The sequence below is a fragment of the Mercenaria mercenaria genome, chromosome 12 (genome assembly GCF_021730395.1).
Source record: "Mercenaria mercenaria strain notata chromosome 12, MADL_Memer_1, whole genome shotgun sequence".
Taxonomy (NCBI): Eukaryota; Metazoa; Mollusca; class Bivalvia; order Venerida; family Veneridae; genus Mercenaria; species Mercenaria mercenaria.
The window spans coordinates 57,965,699-57,986,740 of record NC_069372.1 but is presented as its reverse complement, the minus strand read 5'-3'; the positions used below and the strand labels follow the sequence as shown (position 1 = coordinate 57,986,740).

Here is a 21,042-nt window from a genome sequence, read left to right as displayed (position 1 = left end):
TGAGATTGAGAATATTCATGTATCATAATAGCCAAATATGATAATAAAATATAAATATGTACATATACATGCAACTAAAGTTAAGAAAGGATTTCATTTGTCAGACTTATGATTTCATTCGCTGTGACGTGAAGAACATGGTATCTTTTCTGTTGTAATATATGCGATAGAATTATACTTAGCATAGTTCTTTGGAGGAAAATATGATTTGGAGAGCGATGCAGCTTAAATGTGTTCTTGTACAAGAATAGTCGTTATTCAAAGCGAAAGCTATTTAATTATCTTTACAAGAAAAGTTTGACATGCAAGATCAAGTGAACATATAAATGATCAAGTACTATGAATGAACAAGACCTAGTGTTCTTAAAAACATGAAAGTTTACATTGTGGACAGAAAGTTGTTCATTGTTTAAATTACAGGCTGTAAATAAGATATTGTTTAACAGTCATGACAGTTGGGATATCATATATTTAACCATCTGAGATGTGTGCATTGAAAGGTTTATTATCATTTATTACCAAACAATTTCATAACTACTTCAAAAAAGACTTTTTCATAATATAAAATGTATGTATATCTTTATCGCATGCAACACAGAAAAATATAGAAATAATTTTCAAAACATACAGACAGGATACTAAATCATTATGATCAGGTGATATAGTCATATTTTATACATTACTGGACCATCGTTGCGGAGGCGATTGGTTCGTACTTGTGTAGAATATAAGCTGTTGCTGACATTTAGCATTGAACTTACAAGAACTAGTTGATATGATTTTGACCAGTTGGCTTATTGTTGACACTTAACTGTTTCAGTAAATAAACGTTCATCCATTTCTCTCATGGGAAACGCAAATATTTGGCTGATTGTAAGAGATTATCATGTATTTGATCAAAGATTACCTGACAAGCAATGAATAAACAAATACTGAAATATATTAACTTAACATTGTACTGTTAACTAAAAATGAATGTTTTAATTACTGGCGAAAGATTACTCAACTAATTCCATTTAGACAGGCATATTGCTTTTTATAAGAAAATTACATAACAAATCACATCACATACCAAATAGCTACTATTTATTTGCAATGAGTTAAACAACAAGATTAGAGCACTTTCAATTTCTTTTACTGGCAACTCCTGTAACTACGTATTTAATTTATAAAGGACATTTTTAAAATCAAACGTGTGATGTGTGATAACAAACTTACACTGTGGCAGTAACACATTTTTGTTAGTATTGGATATATAAGAAAGGTCAAGGGAAGGTTGTGTTATATATAGGATAAAGTTACACCGTCATTATAAAGGAAATTCACAGTTTTCTTACATCCAGTACTATAATATGAGGGGATAGAGATGACACTTGTGATAGGTCACTATTGCAAGTGTCCTCTATATGCCCAAATTATGATAAGCCACAGGGTTAGTTATTTACTGGACCTGCATGATGAAGCCAGATGTTCATGAGCATAACCTATGTGTCAAGTAGTCATCCAGCCTATATTAGAGCTTTGGGTATATATACATTTAATTTTCTTTGTGTGTGTGTGTAAAAAAAAAGTCGGCACAAGTGTTGAATACACATTTTTGGTAGTCTTTCTCCTTTCTCTCTAACATTTTAAGAAAGCTCACAGTTTTCTTACATCCAGTACTATAATATGAGGGGATAGAGAGGACACTTGTGATAAATCACTAGTATGCGCGTTAGCTTTCTAATATAAGCTTTAAATGTATATGTCGCGGGGCTCGTCCTCGTTACGCATTTTCTCTCATTTTTAAACAACTGTGTACAAAAACTAGGTTTTCGACAGCTTCAGTGCCTTTCTGTTAATGACCAACATGGAATATTTGGGTAATATCTTTAGCAAAATACCAAGCACTTTACATGGTACCCTATTTTTTTTTAACGTTTAAAGTAACAATGGCCATAGAGGTGTTTAAAATAGCTGATATCTTGCTTTTGTCGTAATTTCTTACAAAAATATTGAATAAAATTATCTTTCATGTTAATGTACCTTTTAAAAGATATTATTTCTAACGTAAGTTACATTTTCGTGTTACTTGCATTTATTCAAACAAATTTCACAGCTTAAAATACTTACAGCAGTGCCCTTCGTTTTGCATTTTTCATGGAAAAATCATTCAGCATGCTGCTATTATTCTCATTGATATTGTTAAAATGAAACTAAAAAGCCGAAGCTGTGTTCCTTAAATAGACCAGTGTCAACGCTTTTGAATTTTATATTTAGATGTATAGGTCACGGGCTTCGTTTCCATGGTAACATCTATTCAGTTCAAGAAACCGCAATTTTATACTGCAATTTGAACAATTTTAGATCTTAGTTTTAGTGTATAAGAAACAAATTATCAACGGAAACTGAAAAATATGTATTACAAATCAAACTGCTACATTTTCCATTTGAAAATGGCCGTAACAAGTAACCTTCCACCCAAATATATTCCAAATAACATTGGTTGCCATCATCCATTTTCTTACATTTCGCATTTATAACATTTCAATATAACTACTTACACATGTTAAAAGAAGCAAAATATTGATTATTATTCAGAGCAAAAGACTCATAAAAATATTTCAGCAAATAATGGCTGTTTGAAAATAGTTCAAATAAAGAAAATGTACCGAATTACGTACTTTCAAAATAAAAGCTATTAATTTTGCGCGGTAACTGACACGTAACGTCATTTTAAGGCAACATTGTTTTGAAGCGTTTCTGCGGCAATTCATTATTTCTGCATTATTAAACCATAAAGCATCAGATCGGAGGCAAGATTTGTTTTCAGAAGAATTGTATACAAACATATTTAGCTAGTTTGTCGTAAACGTCGTCGTAAATCGTCACGTTAGCTTACGGTTCGACATGCGCACATACATATATAAAGGTAACCTACCTCCTTAAAATACGGTTTTGGCATAAATTATTTCGATTCTAATATGCCATTAATCTAAAACAGTAGATAAAATATAACAGCGCTCTTAAAAAACATTGATGTCAACGCACGTTAACGTGACGTCATTCTAGCGTAAGAGTGTCATACATGTGTGTCAGTGTTTTAATGACATGTGCATATATATGTACTACTGTTTTAAATTTTTCAAATTCTTCACCATTTTACGTTTTTATACATGATATAAACCGTTAAGCAAAATATCTTAAGATCGCTTGGAGAGAACACGTCAATTGTCGTATCAATAAAAACCCAAAAAACTACGAACATGGAAGTTAAGACTTTATACTTCATGAATCACAAGTAATTGAATGTATAAAACTATATAACAAATCAACATCTTTATTTTTATTAAAGTGAAGGACCATGCAAACCAGACCACCTCACTGCCAGTGAATCGTTTGTCATTTCTGCTCAAGCATTTTGTTTCCTTATAATTGGTTAGCAAGTCAATGGCTTCAGCTGATGTATCCCGCATACGCATTCCATCTAGTTGCGTCATTCGAAGAAATCTTGCTTCTAGTTCTTCCTCCATTCCAGTGCTAGATGAATGTGGCATTACCACCCAGTCTGCCTCATCAACTGGAAATTTTAGTCTAAGATAGACGGCATGCACGGAGAGGGTCCAATCGACCCCTTACTATGACCAGGAAGGTCTAATAGGCCTACCTATCAGTTGTTACAGCCATGACAAACATGTGTCTTATACACTTATTAATTTCATGTGTTTTTCGTGGATGTTAGCCGTTTAAAAGTGCAGGGTGGTCAATAATCTTTTGTTGAACAGGCTGAAATAGAAAAGTAGCCGTCCAGCTAGGGGGTCCGGGGCATTCCCCCTGGGAAATTTTGAAATTCAGTGCTTCATTTTGTGCATTCTGGGACATTTAAAGAGCATTTAAGAACACCCTTTTCACTGCAATTTTATATGCAATGTACCGCTTATTTTCATAAATTTATGAACTATCCTGTATTTGGGAAAAATAATAAAATTCAGTTTTCTTAGAGGTAAAATTCTTAGTTTCTTTGAGATGATTAACATAAATATGAATTATGTTGGGGTCGTATGTAGCAGCAGCCACACACACCTTGAATGGTGCCTTTTCAAAAAAAACATTTTCATTCCTTCTTCTCTTCTTCCCTTTTTAGGATTCCCCCCACCCCCTCTCTGGATCCGCGCATGGATGGATAACATTAAAGATTACTAGCATTAAAGTAAGATCAACACCTGTAAATAGCTTTTTTCAACACATGACCATCACGTCGCATAATTTAAATTTACTCCGCTGTCTTATAATTCTGCGCACATGACGTAATGTCAGTGTTCCATTGGAACGAACATGACATTCCGTGCAATTTCAGTTTATTTAACCCACGTATTTCAGTTTCAATGCGGACGTGTGAAGTAAAATATGATATGTTACGAACTCTGGGGAAATTCATTTATCTTTACAAAAGGCAACCAACTTCGGGCGAACACGGAATAGTTGCTCGCTGGTTCAGTTCTTACCCTTTAGCCGATTCAATTCTTACAAAAAATCTATCATTCTTGTAATAGTTGTTAAGCTTATTTGACCTATTCCTGCAATGTGTTGACACGGGTGTACTTTTTTCACACCACAATGACAAGAGCAGAATAAATACTCATGCAGAGTGTGCGTATGTTTCCCATTTTACTCAGTACAATGTTTATTGTGGCAAGACCTAAATGAAATTCGTTTACAATATAATTCTAGATACAAATATAAAATGTCTGGCTTTCCATAAGGTCTTAATTACCGTGTCTGCCTCCTAATATAATGTGTATTCCACTCTCTTCGTACTAAGTTCAATTGGTGATGAATGTTTTCTAACGCAACTTCTGCAGCAAGAAACAAACATGAAAACAATTATGACTGAGAGAAGGTAATATAAGAAGTGAAATTGGCGCGCGGCCATGTATTGTCCCAAGAAAATGACACAAGGCTATAAATACATACATTTAAGAGTAATTGTTTTCTGTCCAGAAACCCCTATTTTTAAATTAGCATACGCGGGTCGAGTGGCACTCACCACAGTCGACTGTCCATCGACCACATCATATTCTTCAACGTAAAGCTACTGTGGAATATGTTGACAACTATCTAATGTACTAAGTAACAATCAAGGTACATAATGACTAGCTAGAAATTATTGTGAGCCCGGAAGTGTGGGGAATTACATGTTATAATATTATCTTTATCAGTTAACCCTAAAATGGATTAATAATTACACTGCTACATCTTTTATCCTCCGTGCATATTACAGAATGGGTGTCGAAAAAGGGATTAATAGGTACACCGCTATAAAAAATGACATCTTTTACCCTGCCATGCTTATCATAGATTGGGGTTGAAATGTGCAAGGAGTGGTTGAAATGTCCAAGGAACACCGTACGTTGGGGTTGAAATGTATCGGGGTCGAATATACGGTCTCTCATAATGTCTTGCAAGCGAAAGGCGAAATTACGATGATAAAACATCTTGTTTTACGCGGTTTCACCTTTGCAGTTGAGAGGGTGAAAGCGCGAAAACACGATACAAGATCGCGAAAACACGAGGCAAAAATATCACATTTTCGTGCTATGATATCGTGTTTTCGCGTTTTCGCCCTACTTACCACGAAGGTAAAAACACAAAAAGACGATAGCAGATCCAGGGCGAAAATGCAAAAACACGATTTTAACAGCGCGAAAACGCGATATTTTTTGCTTCGTGTTTTCGCGTTAAAGCATCGTGTTTTCGTATCAAAGTATCGCGTTTTTGCATCAAAATATTTTATTTTTTGCGATTTCGCTCTTTGGCTGACAACGCGAAACTGCGATGGCCTCCACGGAACACCGTATATTCAGGATCTAATTACCTACGTGAAGGTATTTTGATTTTGATCTTGATCAAAATACCTGATCGTACTTCACTTAAACTAACACATAAAAGTAGATAATTTGCATTAATTACAGGTAAAAATCGTGCGTGACGCTGTCTATTGTTAAAGACCAGCTCCAGTCCAACCTTTTAACCTTAAACTGTTACAGAAAAAGCATGAAAATCCTGACTATGAACAGTGCCGCCAGTCAAAATAGAGTCTATTTCATATAAAGTTCTTTATAAAATATCTGTGGTTTTGCGTGCTAAGTGTGGCACGTGACCGTTAAAGACCCATCACGACCTAGTGACCTACTTTTTTTCACTCACAAAAATAGAGGAAATCATTCTTGAAATACAGGTAATATACAGTTATACTACAAGTTTTCAGGTGGACAATTTAGGCCATTCCTGAATAAATGTGTTTTGACAACTTCATCTGCAAACTTATTCAGTCAATCTCTTTTCAGCATAGTTTCTAAAACATAGATGAATAACTATCTTACACTGTAAAAACAAAATGTGATTGAAATTTCACTAAATACACTGATTTCTGTACATATTGCTACAGTTATTCAATAAAATATAAGGACATTACACACATTGTCTTGGCCTAATATATGTCACTGTCAATTTGTCATTAGACACTTGTTATTTCTCATTTTCTTCATGCAAAGCATATAAATTTTTCGTCGTTTGAAAGGAGTGAATTAGACGAAAATTGATTTCCCTTGATAGGTTAGCTCCGATAGGTAGACATTGTAACTAAAAAATTAAAACCGGAATTTTTAACATTTTGACTCCAAATATATATTGCTAAGTGCATCAGATAATATATATACAATATTAAAATGCTGTGTGTTATTTCTTAAAAGAGATATTTACTCCAAAAAATTTAGTCCCCATAGCATTTTTGGAAATAGGATAGACAACTCCTGAATGACTATCTCATCAAATTTGCTGATATAAAAATAAACATAGGTATTTTCCCGGGATACCCTCATTAAAGTCTGTTTCTTCATTTCATTCAGACATGGAATGTAAACAAATACAGGAACAACTTAACAGTACAAGGACATTAAACAACCTATTTTATTTCCTTCAGGACAGGTACACATGTTAGGTCATACTTGTAGTTAATAAACCAAAATGTAAAACAATTAATTAGCTCATCAAAGAAATGAAGACTAAAAACTTCACAATATTTTATTACCTCCCTTCATTACATTTATCATCTACATTCTACATATTTTTTTATGGAATTACCTCCCTTTATCTCAAATAAGCTTTCTTATATTGCAATTTAATCAGTCAGTATTTTTACCTTAATTTTCAGACAAATAAATTTATATTTTTTTAATCCATGGTAAGATGAAAAGCATAAATTACATTAAAGAATGCCATAAAAGTATTTATCACACATGAATGCAAGGTATACACAACAAATAATTTTGAGCCTTGTTGCCAATGACAATGTTGAAAAATATTAAAGCTCAGATTGCATAACAGTGAGATAAAATCTTTTTAAGTTAAGTTAATAATTCCCATATTAACTTATGACTACAAAAACTTAAAGTATGTTGTTATTCCCATTTCAGTCCAACATATCTAAAGAAGTAAATACTACAAAGACAGTATATCAAATTTTTGAAAATAAAATTCCACCAACATATTTTGTTCTTATTTCTTTTATCTTGATTATGTAGTGTACTTATCTAGAATGATGAGATATTTTGAAATGAATATTTCTTTATTCTCCTAGATGGAAAAAAATAAAATATATAAACAAAACAACCAATTAAACCAACCAAATTGTAAAATACTTAAGTTTCTTTGATGTTAGTAATTATATGTTGAGACATGAAAACAACATAAAATATCAACATAAAATATAACTAAAAAATTGTGGAACATCATATGTAGATTAGATTAGACTGTATTATACAATTATTTATATGAAAATATGTGACAACTCTGGTTAAATAGAATATTAGTTAACTTATGGTAAAATGTTGAACTGCTTTAACATTAATCTACAAGTGATAAAAAGTTCATCTTACCATAACTTTGACATTTAATGTATTATTAAGAAAACTATAACATACAAGAAATGACACACAGACAGTATAAGTTGAATGACTGGGTCAGTCTCCACCGACAAATACTATGAAACTTAAAAAGTCCAATTAAATGTGTTTCTTTAAATTAGATTGATCACATTTTAACACGTCTATGAATGCAATAGTTAAATGCTTGCTTCTTACATGCATGCAATAATGGAAATAAAAAATGATTTAACAATATATGTATACAGTCTTGTCATGAACACATTCTGTACAGATGATAATACATAGAAAAGTCAACATATTTATTATATGGGTCCATCTCAGTTTACAGCTGGTGCATGGCTGTCTTGCACTTGAATATACATCTTGCAGCACAGTTGGGGTAAATTTCATTTCACATGACAACACACTTGTAGCACTTCTGGAAATACAAATGTAAAACTTTATTACATAAAGAGAATAAAACATGATAGTTTTTAAAACAATTATAACATCATTTGAGACATTTGCAGATATTCTAATCTTAGAAATATATTATCAAGCAGCAAGTCAGGTAACTCTACAAATTGACATTTTGTCTAATTTCAACTTGTCTAAGGAATTACCTGTTTTAAGCAGCAAGATTGTGTTGCTACTTGGCTTGCTGCTTTATTTAAATTTTACATATACTTAGATCCACTAAATGACAAGTTATTTAATAGGACTGTCTGAAAAGATTGCATATTTTATAACATTCAATGTACATATATTCAATAAAATGGTGAAAAAAATAAACAGATAAATCTGATGATGTTCACCTATGATCTCACCTAAAAGCTCCAACAACAACCTACAACCTCTGATTAGTATATGATGTAATAATGATAAACTACATAAAGTGTATTTATATAGCATGCAAAAACAATGAACTTGAGAACTGCCAAAACTTCACCTTATGAGTAATATATGTTCACTTTTCCCCTTGTTGAAAGTGTTGTTTTTCTTAAAGCATTTGACATCATAGATATTATAAGTACAAAGCAACCTATGTAGAGCAACACCCTGTGGGATATACAAATATTTTAGTTATTTTGAGGTTGTTCTGGAGAAGTAAATTTGACAGTTACATTTCAGCTTAGGGAAATTCTCATGATGTTGTTATAGAGAGGTTTTTGCTTCAGAGTGAGCTACTCTGGAGAGGTTGTACTGTGCAAATTGCTTCAAACTTCATCTCCTTTAACTGAGCTAAATGAAGAAAAACAAGAAAGGATTTTCCAAATTTAGAATTTCCTTGTTTACAATTTGACATTTAATGTTAGGCAACTATGCAGACATATTTTTATGTGACACAATGCCGCCTTTAACTATCTTATTCCAATGAACAAATTGTCAGTCTTGACAAAATCATGTGAAAAAAAGATCACATTAAAAAAAATTAATTCTAATCATTTTATATATATTGCAAAATCAGCTTTACAGAACTCATAAGTGACAAAAAATTAAATTCAAATATTTTCCTTTGTGATGTGCAGCACTGGCCATGTCTTTTTATCACAATAGTTTACCTTATTTATATCTGTTACTTTTGTCATAACATTTATGTCCCTTCTGCACTAACAATTGTCTTCCAGTTCTGAAATATTGTAAAACATTAATTCACACACATTCTAGGAAATCAACATAAAATCAGTGTCAAAGCATTTGAATATAATTGTTTTAATTATCTTAATACAAAGATACAAGTGTACTTCATGTTTTTGCTGACTGATACAATATAATGAAATTTGTATTTCAATATTTATTATCAAAGTACATGTTCATTTTTTTTTTGAAATGTTGACATTACAAAGCTATCACACATTTATTACTAAACCATATCTATTATCATTATTTTTAATGGAGATATGTACTTAGTAAATTGAGGGATACACAAAGCTACAGGAAAGAAATGTTTATGCCAGGCTGACATAAAGTCCAGAAGGTTCACATCTTGTCAGGAATGTCAGCCTTATAGCTGTCTTGTACAGTTATTTCAGGAGCAAGAATGTAGCCATACAGCATATAAATGCTTTGAGACCTTTGTTTAACATACAAAAACATAATACCTCCTGCATTTTTCATAATGGTAACATCTTCTTGGACTGCCACAGGGTAAGACAGGTCAAACAACTGTACATGTACATACTCAAACTTTTCCCTACCAAAACTGAAAATGAAAATTATACAACATTTTTTTTCCTTTATTTTTTTACAAAAGATGACCTATGCATTTAATACAGACTTTTTACATTTATTAATCTAAATATATTAAAATTTATAAAATATCTCATAACTCATTGTATGATTAAAATTATAATCATTAATAAACTATATCAAACATGAACCTGAAGTGTTCTAATTTATAAAGCTGCAATTAATATTGAAAAAAATGCAACTATTGTATACAATGTATATTTAAAAAGTATCACGAACCTGATTATAAAACAGTCTCAGTTCAAATGTAATAACACATGACTGTCAGAAAATCAATGTATGTTGTACTTTAATGATATCATCATGACATGAATGCCATCAATAAACTTCATATATAACAAACTATACCACTATGTCAGCCTCTTTCTTGTTTTTTCTACAGCTTCCAAAGACAGACTGCAACTACATGTATCAGACACTGTAAGTAAAATATACAAATAATCATTACACAAGAGAATTTTTCATGTTAAATAAAGGGAGTTAATTAAATGCAATCTGAGAATTTTTGCTAAACATAAAGGGAAGTAATTATCAATAAAATGAATGAAGAAAAATGCATATATAAGGGAGGTAATTTAGAAAAAAACAACAACTTCAAATGTCAGTATAATGATAGTTGACATTGACAATGACCTATATCAAGTATGTACAACATAAGAAACAGCAAGCACTTGAAAAATGCATTATATTTCCTTGCAATATCAAGAATATTTGACTGTATGTAAGGTTCTCTACATGCTGTTATACTGAAAAAAACTTTAGTCTAAATATAGCTTAGATCTATTTATATCTTCAAAAAAAGGAAGTCCCAAATTTCCACAGCTATTCACAGGCTAAAAATTTTAGGTACTAATATCAGCAAAGAGGTTGATATCTATACTTTTTAATAACTATCGTCAAAGATAGGGAAAAACTTACCGGAAAGGCATAAACTTCTGATCTAGTCATTTCAATACATTTTCAGCTCATTTGCATATAAGAAGAAATTTACAGAATTCCCCCTGTTTCTCTTCATTTTCAAAAAAATCTGTAAGCTGGATATAAACCAAAACATTCTCCTATGTGTCAGCTATCAGATATATATTTCAACAAAAACTGTCAACTTACCTTGTTTTTAGAAGAAGACAAAATTCCATGTCAACTTTCGCTTCCCCGCAAAACTGTACCGGTGCACACATAAAAAAATCTCAACTGTGATTTTCAAAATAATACAGTCAGACCACAATTATTTCCCTTGAAAATAAAATGCTCTAGTTAAATGCCTACGACAGGTGTCGCTGTAGATGATGCACGAAGTTTTCAGTAGAGTTGGCGCTAAATAGTCATTCAGCTTTGGGAACGACCGACGTCAGGTTGTTATTTTCTTTGGATAAATCTGATAAACCTGTACAGCAGAAACCGGTAATGGTGGTTCGTTATCTTCGGATTTGAAGGACGATATTAAAGAACTTATTGGTGAAATAAGAGGACAAAAACACGAATGCGCTAAGAGAAGAGGTTCGAGGTAATTCTTTGTCAGTATCTTCTGAAGTGAAAAAGTTAAGGACTGAGAAAGACATACGTTGGAAATACGAAGGAAACCGTATTCAATTTGATTGAGTTGGAGGAAATTTGAAACCAGGACTTTGGGCGATAGATAATGGGAAAATGGAATATGCCGTGGATTTGTTCAAAGAGTCGTGTGATAAACTCCGGGTTCGAAATAAACACATCCGGGTTGCGATTCATCAGAAGGAGGATGGGAAACAGTTAAACAGTATGTATGCAACCCTATTGTAAGCAACTCCGAAGACGAGTCACGAATCAGGTCAAACAAAGGTCTAAATCGTTTAATAGGCCTTCCGCTGCATATGGTATTTCTGGTGCTGGTAATCGTGCATGGGGAGGTCCATCCGTTTTCACAGGGACGTTTCCTACTCAAAACCATGGACAAACAAATGAACCCAGGTATGGCTCCTTTCGAGGCTCCTCTGCCGCGCCATCCTTCAGACGAAACCGCTTTACCCCGGGTCCATGCTTCGCCTGCGGACAGCTCAACCACATTAGAAGAACGTGCCCCTACACAAGGACGGTGCAGCAACCTGAATTACCCGCAAGAAAATGAGAGTGGCCCAGTTAGGAAAAACCCAGATATTGACTTTCAAGATGAGTATTCTATTTTAGATCTGTTGAGAATTCTAAAAATAAGTTTACAGACGATTTCTTTGAATACGAACAGGGACAGAAAGATATTATTGTTAAAAACAGATTAAAAGATCATATCGATTTTTGGAAGGCTATGAGAGCAAGTTTATTTTAGATACCATTTTTATGGATACAAAATCCCATTTTACTCGTTACCAAGTAGATCTTTTTCTAGTAATAATTCGTCTGTTTAAAAGAAAGTTGTTTTGAGAAAGAGGCTATAAAAAGACAGAGGTTTAATTCAGCAGTGTGCAGATATACCTAGTTATACACCAATGGCAAAAAACGTCTTATTTTGGATTTACGATTAGTCAATAAACATGTATGGAAACTGTCGGTGAAATATGAAGACTTGAGAATAGCACTCATGTATATCAAAAAGGACAGTTGGATGATAAAATTTGATATTCACTCTGCATATCATTTTATGGATATATTTTTACCGCACGCAGAATTTCTAGGGTTTTCTTTTGTTGACATGAAAGGTATAGTTCGCTATTATAAATTTTTAGTACTCCCATTTGGATTAGGAGTAGCACCTTATTTGTATACAAAATTGACCCGCCCTTTAATAGCAAAATGGAGGGGAGAAGGAAAAAGGGTAATTATGTTTCTTGATGACGGTTTTGGTTTTGTAGATAATGTGGGGTTAACTAAAAAATTGTCCATGGATGTGAAGCAAGATTTGCTCGATTCGGGTTTAATACCCAAGTCACAGTGGTGCCCGGTACAAATTTTTTAATCTTAAATTCTGTTGAATTTACTATTAGTATGCATCAGCGCAGGATTGATAAAGCAATGTCAATGCTCCATGAGCTGAAAATGTCAAAATGGGTCCCGGTTAGAAAGGTCGCCAGTTTTGTGGGACAGATTGTTGTAGGTCCTGTATCACAAATTATGACTCGTAATATGAGCATGGATATTTTGAAAACCCATACATGGAATCCTTACATAAAATTGTCGGTAGAGAGTCGACAGCAGTTAGCATTCTGGGAAAATATTTTGATTTCTCTTAATGTTAGGCACTTGTATACCTCAGATTATTGTTCTAGGATCGTTTATAACGATGCCTCTAATATAGCATTTGCGGGCTATGAAGTAGGAACTGTAAACGGGGTGTCTCACGGAATTTTGTCTCAAGAAGGGTCTCTTAAGTCCTTCACGTGGAGAGAACTATTTGCTGTTTATGAGATATTACGGTCTTTAGTTCATGTATCAGGGAATCAAAGAGTGAAGTGGTTAACAGACAATACAGGCGTATGTACTATAGTTCAAAAAGGGTCTATGAAACCAGACTTGCAAGACTTGGCCTTAAAGACTTTTAATTTTACCTCGGTACATTCTATTCATTTAGAAGTAGAAAGGTTACCAAGGAGTTTGAATGAAAGGGCAGATTATTTATCAAAAGTGGTAGAGACTGATGACTGGGGGATATCTTTTGAAATCTTAAAAATGATACAGGAAAGATGGGGAACATTAGATATAGACTTTTTTTTGCGTCAGAACATAATGCGAAATTGCCAATTTTCTATTCAAAATTTTGTTGTTAACAAGTCTTCTGGTGTAGATGCATTTACTTTTGACTGGGGTAAAAAGTTTGGGTTATATGTCCCTCCTGTCATTTTAGTAAACAGGGGGGTCTTAAAGAAAACGGAAAAATGTAAAGCCAGAGGTATTTTGGTTATTCCCGAGCGGACATCTGCCAATTTTTGGCCATTATTGTGCTTAACAAATGGCATTTTGGATGTATTTACCCACAGATAAAGAATCCTTTACTGCATGTAGAAACGGGAAACTGGAAATTTGAAATTCAATATGTTAGCCTTGTATGTGAATTTTAAATAGAATAAGGGAAATAACTTATTTATACATATATGTATATTACAAACTAAGTGGCCTCCCTTGGTATATTGGCGTGGCTGCCTTTAGAATTAGCTGGCAGTAAACTGTCTAAGCGAATACCTTGGAACAACATGTTATTTTTTCATGTTGGGAATTATGTGTGGATATAGGCACATTGTATTTGACGAAGATACCTTGTATCATGTTTATAGATGATTGCTAAATTCAGACTTAAGTCTGGTACTATGTGTTACACATAGGGATGAGATATGATTATGTATGTATCTTTTAATATGGTTATATGTAAATATGGGTTTAGTACCGAGATATTGATTGATAGGCATATGCCTTTTAACTGATTGCTTATAAGTAAACTGGGTACTATGTGTGATTATTGCGCATAGGGTTGTATTAACATTTATAGATAGAGTTTACAAAAGCATGATTTATTGGTTCGAAATTGTGCGATCTGACACAGAAACAATACACATGTTTGGTACACATGGTTTAATAAATACATTAAGCTATCAATATAAATTATTATGGTTAAATGATTGTTGTATCTCATCACATTAAATGTGAGTTTGACTGAGGATAATAAAATTAATAATGCTGCTTATGTAACTAGATGTGTTTTTAGAATTTACGCAATATATTTAAACTGAAAAGTTTCCGAAAAAAAACTACTCTTGTATATGTTTAACTTTTTAACAATTTTATGTAGAAAATAGTTGATATATAATAATGAATGTTTAAATTACATTTGAAATATTAAATATTTCTATACACGTTTATTTTCCCAGAGTTATGCTGATGACATAGATCAGCTGCCGGACATCCTGACGGACAAGGTTTCCTTACTACCGGAAATACTTTGTGGTGGACGGATAGCTCAGTGGTTTGCACACTGGCCTTCCAATCCTGAGGTCGGGGGTTCGATCCCCGGCAGCTACTCGGGAATTTTCAGAAACGCTTTTCAGTGTTTCCCACCCAACTAGAGGTGTACTGGTAGGAACCCAGGCAATCCTTGCGTGCAGTGCTATACACTGGGCACGTTAAAGAACCAGACTGTCTATTCGAAACGAGCTAGGCTAAGTTAGCCGGACAAGCCTGTATCTGATTTCTGATCTCTCTGTCGTGGGGGCTTTGTCTCACTCTGTCCCTCTGGTCAGATCGTTCTCTGTCTGTACTAGTAGAGGATGAATTATGCGCCCTGCATATGTGGCTGCATTTGAACTATGTAAAGCGCCTTTGAACGTGAAATTGATCATGAAAAGGGCGCTATATAAATCTGGTAAAATAATAATAATAATACTCAAAGAATCTAGAGCGGGAAACACTTGTTTGGCTTATAAAGGAGGATTCAAACGTTGAAGGGTAAAAGAAGGCTTTGAGTAACAGACTTGAGAGTAAGGATACATTGCCCGCTAGGGCGTTCCACATAGCGTTGTGTCTGGCATCTTTGGCACAATCCGCTAATACACACAGTCCTATTTCAAATGCATTTTATAGCATTAAATTTTTTCATGAACCGTTTGACTTCAAATCGCCTACAAATTCTAATTTAGTTGCAGATGTGCTAAGTGCGGCTAAAAGAAAGCTAGCTAAGCCAGTTAAAAAGAAAGAACCTATCACTATAGAGTTGATGTTTAAAATGTTCACACAGTTATATGAAGAAAGGAATGTAAAAAATCAAAGAACTATTTGTGCGTGTTTACTTTTTGCTGGTTTTTTAAGAAGTGATTAACTTTTGAACTTGCGTAGATGAGACATTATTATTAATAGTGTATATATGAGTGTGTTCATAGAATCGAGTAAAACGGATAAATATCGTGATGGGGCATAGGTCCTTATAGCTAGAACTGGAACTGTATTGTGCCCGATTTTGAACCTTGAACGTTAATTATTATGGGCAGATATTTCATGTCATTCAGATGTTTATATATTTTCTCATTTGAGTGCAACAAAGACTGGTTACGTACTTAGAAATGATGGTAAACATTTAGTTTCGGACACTCTTTCTAGAAGCGTTTAAACCTCATGTGAAAGACATCACTCAGTATTGTTTGCACTCATTGGGGTCAGGCGATGCTACCGCTGCAGCTAACAGTGGTATTCCTGATAGAAAGTTTAAGCGCCATGGTAGATGGCTTGGTGATTCAGCCAAAGATGGCTATATCAAGGACTCTGTCGATGAAAGGCTAAAATTTTCATTATCTTTGGGACTTTAAGTTATTGAGACATTTTACTATTTTTGTTACGCCCGTTCTTTTAATTCCGTCGGTCTGCGGTTCCTACGGCTTATACCAAAAAATAACATTGTGTTATTTGTTCATTTATAAGTTCAATCGGAGGTAGGGTAATAAGGGAAATAAAATTTTTGTCGTTCGAAAGGAGTGAATTAGACGAAAATTGATTTCCCTTGATAGGTTAGCTCCGATAGGTGTCGCTGTAGATGATGCACGAAGTTTTCAGTAGATTTTGCGCTAAATAGTCATTCAGCTTTGGGAACGACCGACGGCAGGTTGTGATTTTCTTTTTAAACATTAATCGTGTTGAATGAGTTATTTGGGTATTTCAATGAAGGGCGTTTCATGAAAATGGCATCATTTGTACAGAAATCATAAAAGACTTTAATATGCTATACATTTAATGCTAAAAAAGTATTGAATCAAACATTAACATGTTTTATATAATGATACATGTATATGAAATGATTGTATTATGTAATAGATTGTTTTGGAATGATATAATGAATTGTGAAGTATGAATAATTATGTTTTGAAGTATAAAATAAATAACAGTCGGTCTGCGGTTCCCACGGCTTATACCAAAAGATAACATTGTGTTATTTGTTCATTTATAAGTTCTTTCGGAGGTAGGGTAATAAGGGAAGTATAATTACCATCATGGAAACACAAAAGAATACAGTTATTTTGTGGTGCCTCTTTAACTGTTACCTATTGTAATCATGGGTTGCATACACACAATAGAATTTGAATAGCCGCAGAGCAGGGCTTTAAGCCATAGGCAATATCAGGTTTACTGATCGCGTAGGCACAATAGGATTAACTAACATCACTGCACTTTACCGCTAGTGTAGATAAATTATAACGTTTATACCGACTTATATGGCCAGTTTTTCAACTCTAGCACTAAGAAAGGCTTAAACTAGTATTAGTTAAGCCATCGCTCAACCTTGTTTTCTAACGGATTTTTACTATTACTCGGCGGGTATATTTGCGATGTATTAGCTATGCCTTGGTCACACACTAATGGCCAGTTTTTCAACTATTAAGTAAAGACTTAAGCTCCGACTTAAGCCGTGTCGGATATATTTACAACGCTTAAGTCAGCACGTGAATAACGGGGCTCAACAAAAGTTAAACCTTCGATTGGATTTTTCTACTTTGAGCGGTGTCAGCAATGGCTTATCTTTCTATTGTTATTTTAAACCTGGGGCATAGGTGGTTTAAGAAAAGATGGAGGCGGAATATTTAGACATGGACTTAAATTTCCAGCACGAAGTTAAAGCAAATGTTGAGGAGGGAGCGAATGATACGGGACTGAGCAAACCCTTTCGTTATGTACGACGATTTGGACTTTTGGATAGATTTCGTCTCAGTAAAGCTAGTATTAGAGATGTTTTACTTTATAAAAAAAAACTTAAACCAACGGCGACGTCGACGCCGACGCCGACGCTGACGCTGGGGCGAGTGCAAATGCTCTATTTTTCATTCGAAAAGTCGAGCTAAAAATGTAACATATTCAACTCTTCAATTTTAACTTTACTAAATTCGCTACGTTTGTACACGTTTAAAAAAATATATGTGCAAGCATAAATATATAAGTGCATGTAATTAATGATAATTACATGTAACGCAAAAAAAAAATGTAGTTGAACACATATATATGGATACGCACGTCTACATATATACGTCTCCTTTCAATGACGTGTGGATTTTGAAATTCATGCATTTGCAAGTGCAGTTTGAGTACCTATACTATTAATTTAAATTTACAAATGCATTCCTAATTACAAGTGCATACTGCACGTGTTTTGTACATAAAAGGTGGAACATTTAGGAATAATGAAAACAATAAGACAATGAGCAAACATAGGAATGCTTACAAGTAGTCTTACCTTGAATTAAATTCACCTTTTCCCAGCATTTTTTTTTTCATTCATTAGACGGGCGCTAGTGCTTTTGTGTTTTAATGTGTCTATGTATTTTTCTATGATTTCTATGAGAATTTCTTTTTTGAAAGTAGTAAATCACCAAAGTAACACGTTTTATATATGTAAAAATACAGCGAAACTGTCCGATGACTGTACCTACATGTTCACAGTGTGTGACCAAGGCTTAGCTAATACATCGCAAATATACCCGCCGAGTATTAGTAAAAATCCGTTAGAAAACAAGGTTGAGCGATGGCTTAACTAATACTAGTTTAAGCCTTTCTTAGTGCTAGAGTTGAAAAACTGGCCATATGAACATGTAGGTACAAACTGGCCATTAGAGAGTCAGTATCTAGCACATAGATTTTAAAGTGTTCACAATATAGACAATTGACGATTTGACATATATTGTGCATTTATAAATAAGTTAAATGATTTAACAAGTAGTTTATACAGTAAACAATTACGTAGAGTAACATTATATCAAGAGTATTGCGGAGTAGACAATATTTACAAGTGTGAATCTAAATAGCCAAATATAGTTTATTAAATTAATATATAAATATATAGATAAAACAATAAATCAATTTCTAATAATAAAAGTAATAAATTAAAACAAATAAGCAAATAAGACAACAATGGGAAAAAGACAGGACAAAATAAGTCATCAGGGACCACACCCGGTACAACCCTAAGATAAAGGTTACGGAGACAGCTAGAAAGCTAAACCGCTGCTCCCGTCCTACCTTTTAACCTTGAATTGTCACTGAAAAAGCATGAAAATCCTGAAAATGAACTGTGACGCCTGTCAAAATAGAGTTTATTTTATATATAATTCTATATGAAACACCTGTGGTTTTGCATGCTAAAGTGTGGCAGGTTGCCGTTAACTGTTATTTTTTGTAATCATGTGTTGCATACACACAAAAGAATTTGAATAGCCGCGGAGCAGGGCTTAAAGTGCAGACTTTGCCCAGGTGGGCGGGTCTACACAAATAGATTCCATGCAATCATTGGGGAAAGTGATAGGTAAGAAGAGAATGAGAGAAACATCTCTCCATTCTTCACCAGGCAGTCCGGTGAATAAAGTAAAGCCCTGTCTGACTCCACTTATGGGTCTGTGGACATATCAACCACAAGGCTCAACACCCGTAGTAATGTTACCTACCCGGTACCTAGCCCGGTGAGTCGGGACCAATCAAACTCAACCGGGAGCCCGGGGAGGCTCACAATAGATAGCAATGCCCCCACCTCGCTCAATGTCCGATGACAGCCAACACCCCGGTGTACCGGCTGCACAAGGTGCTGGTATTCCTGAAACACCTAAAACACCCCAAACCTGCACTCTACTTGGCTTGATCGAAGGTAAGGATCAAGAACGTGAGCAGGATACAGGGACGGATTACAGGTCACCTCCACCCTGTACAACCGGTAACTGCCAACCGATAGAACTAGGAAAAATCACCCTAGCTTATCATCAAAAGAGGGGACTGATACCACTAATAATATTGATACCCTTCCCATCCCCTCATTTTTACCAAAACTGGTCACCAACATCCACCATGTGCAACCGGAAACTGACAAAGGCGGAGAGCCACCCTATACCACCAGTCACAATGAGGTGCACATGGCTGACAAGTCGGTGCAGGATAGCAATTATACATCCCCTGGTAATCCATGGCAGACTAAGAGATCTAAAAGGTCATCGGGGAGAACAACAGTGGGGGAAGCAATCACCATGTGCTACGTAGCGATGACGCTGCGTACGGTGGCATGCGTCTTTCCAAAAGAAAAGCTTCAGGAGATCTTCTCATCATTTACTGCTTATATCGGGGGGTCTTTCATAAAGGACCCAACAACCGAGGATGGGTGTCCTACCTTTAGGATACGGAACGACAAGTTGGACCTGGCCAGGCAGTTTACATATGAAAAATATGATTTTACTCTAGAGCCGTTGATCACTGATAAACATTCTAGTCCAAATACAAAAACAAAGTCAAAAGTGGTCATTAACGTAAAGGACATCAACTACATTGACAATGTCAAGCAGTTTGCCAACGAGAATAACATTAAGGTTTACCACCGGGGCTTTGAAATAATTAATGGAAGAAAGGTTCCGTCATCGACAATAAAACTCACATTTAGTTCAGAACAAGCACCGCTGAAGGTGAAACTGAATGACGGTACACAAGTCCCAGTATATCCTTCATTGTTGTCTCCCCTCCGGTGCAATAAATGTCAAAAGCACGGGCATTCTGCAAGCAATTGCACAGGAAAATCCATCTGACCCCATTGTGCGGGTCCTCACACTTCGAATGTCAATACCGTAACATTAAAAATGCGCTTATTGCAACAGGCCATATAGCGCTGCCTACAAAGGATGTGTAGTATACATAAACTTCTTCAAAATCATCCATAACAAAAACGAAGCAATTAAACATGAATATGAGACCAGAATAAAAGATGCTGGTCTCACACCAACAGAAGCACCAAAACATAAAACACAATAACAGCAACCACAAAACATACATGAATATATACACCAGTCAAAAGTCAAAGACATCATTATACAATTAGCACCTAAGCTACAAAGTCAAAATATCGATGGCCAAGAAATTGAGAAAATGGTTGATGAAGCAATATCAAAGGGCGACATCACACCAGAACAAAAAGACCAACCAC

At 34.5% G+C, this 21,042-nt stretch overlaps 1 protein-coding gene and 1 long non-coding RNA gene across 3 annotated transcripts in view; both read right to left on the bottom strand.

Moving 5' to 3' along the window:
* LOC123533915 (interferon-induced protein 44-like) overlaps positions 1-21,042 on the bottom strand; it is a 100,257-nt gene that overhangs the window by 40,940 nt on the left and 38,275 nt on the right. The window lies entirely within an intron of this gene.
* Positions 7,050-13,976, bottom strand: LOC128547413 (uncharacterized). Of its 2 annotated transcripts, XR_008366515.1 has the most exons (5): positions 11,262-13,976; positions 10,374-10,572; positions 10,007-10,107; positions 9,467-9,534; positions 7,050-8,343 (listed from the first exon to the last, which is right to left on the bottom strand). It is a non-coding gene; the product is annotated as an uncharacterized LOC128547413 (long non-coding RNA). The 2 variants fall into 2 exon arrangements; XR_008366514.1 differs by having other exon boundaries at positions 10,374-13,972.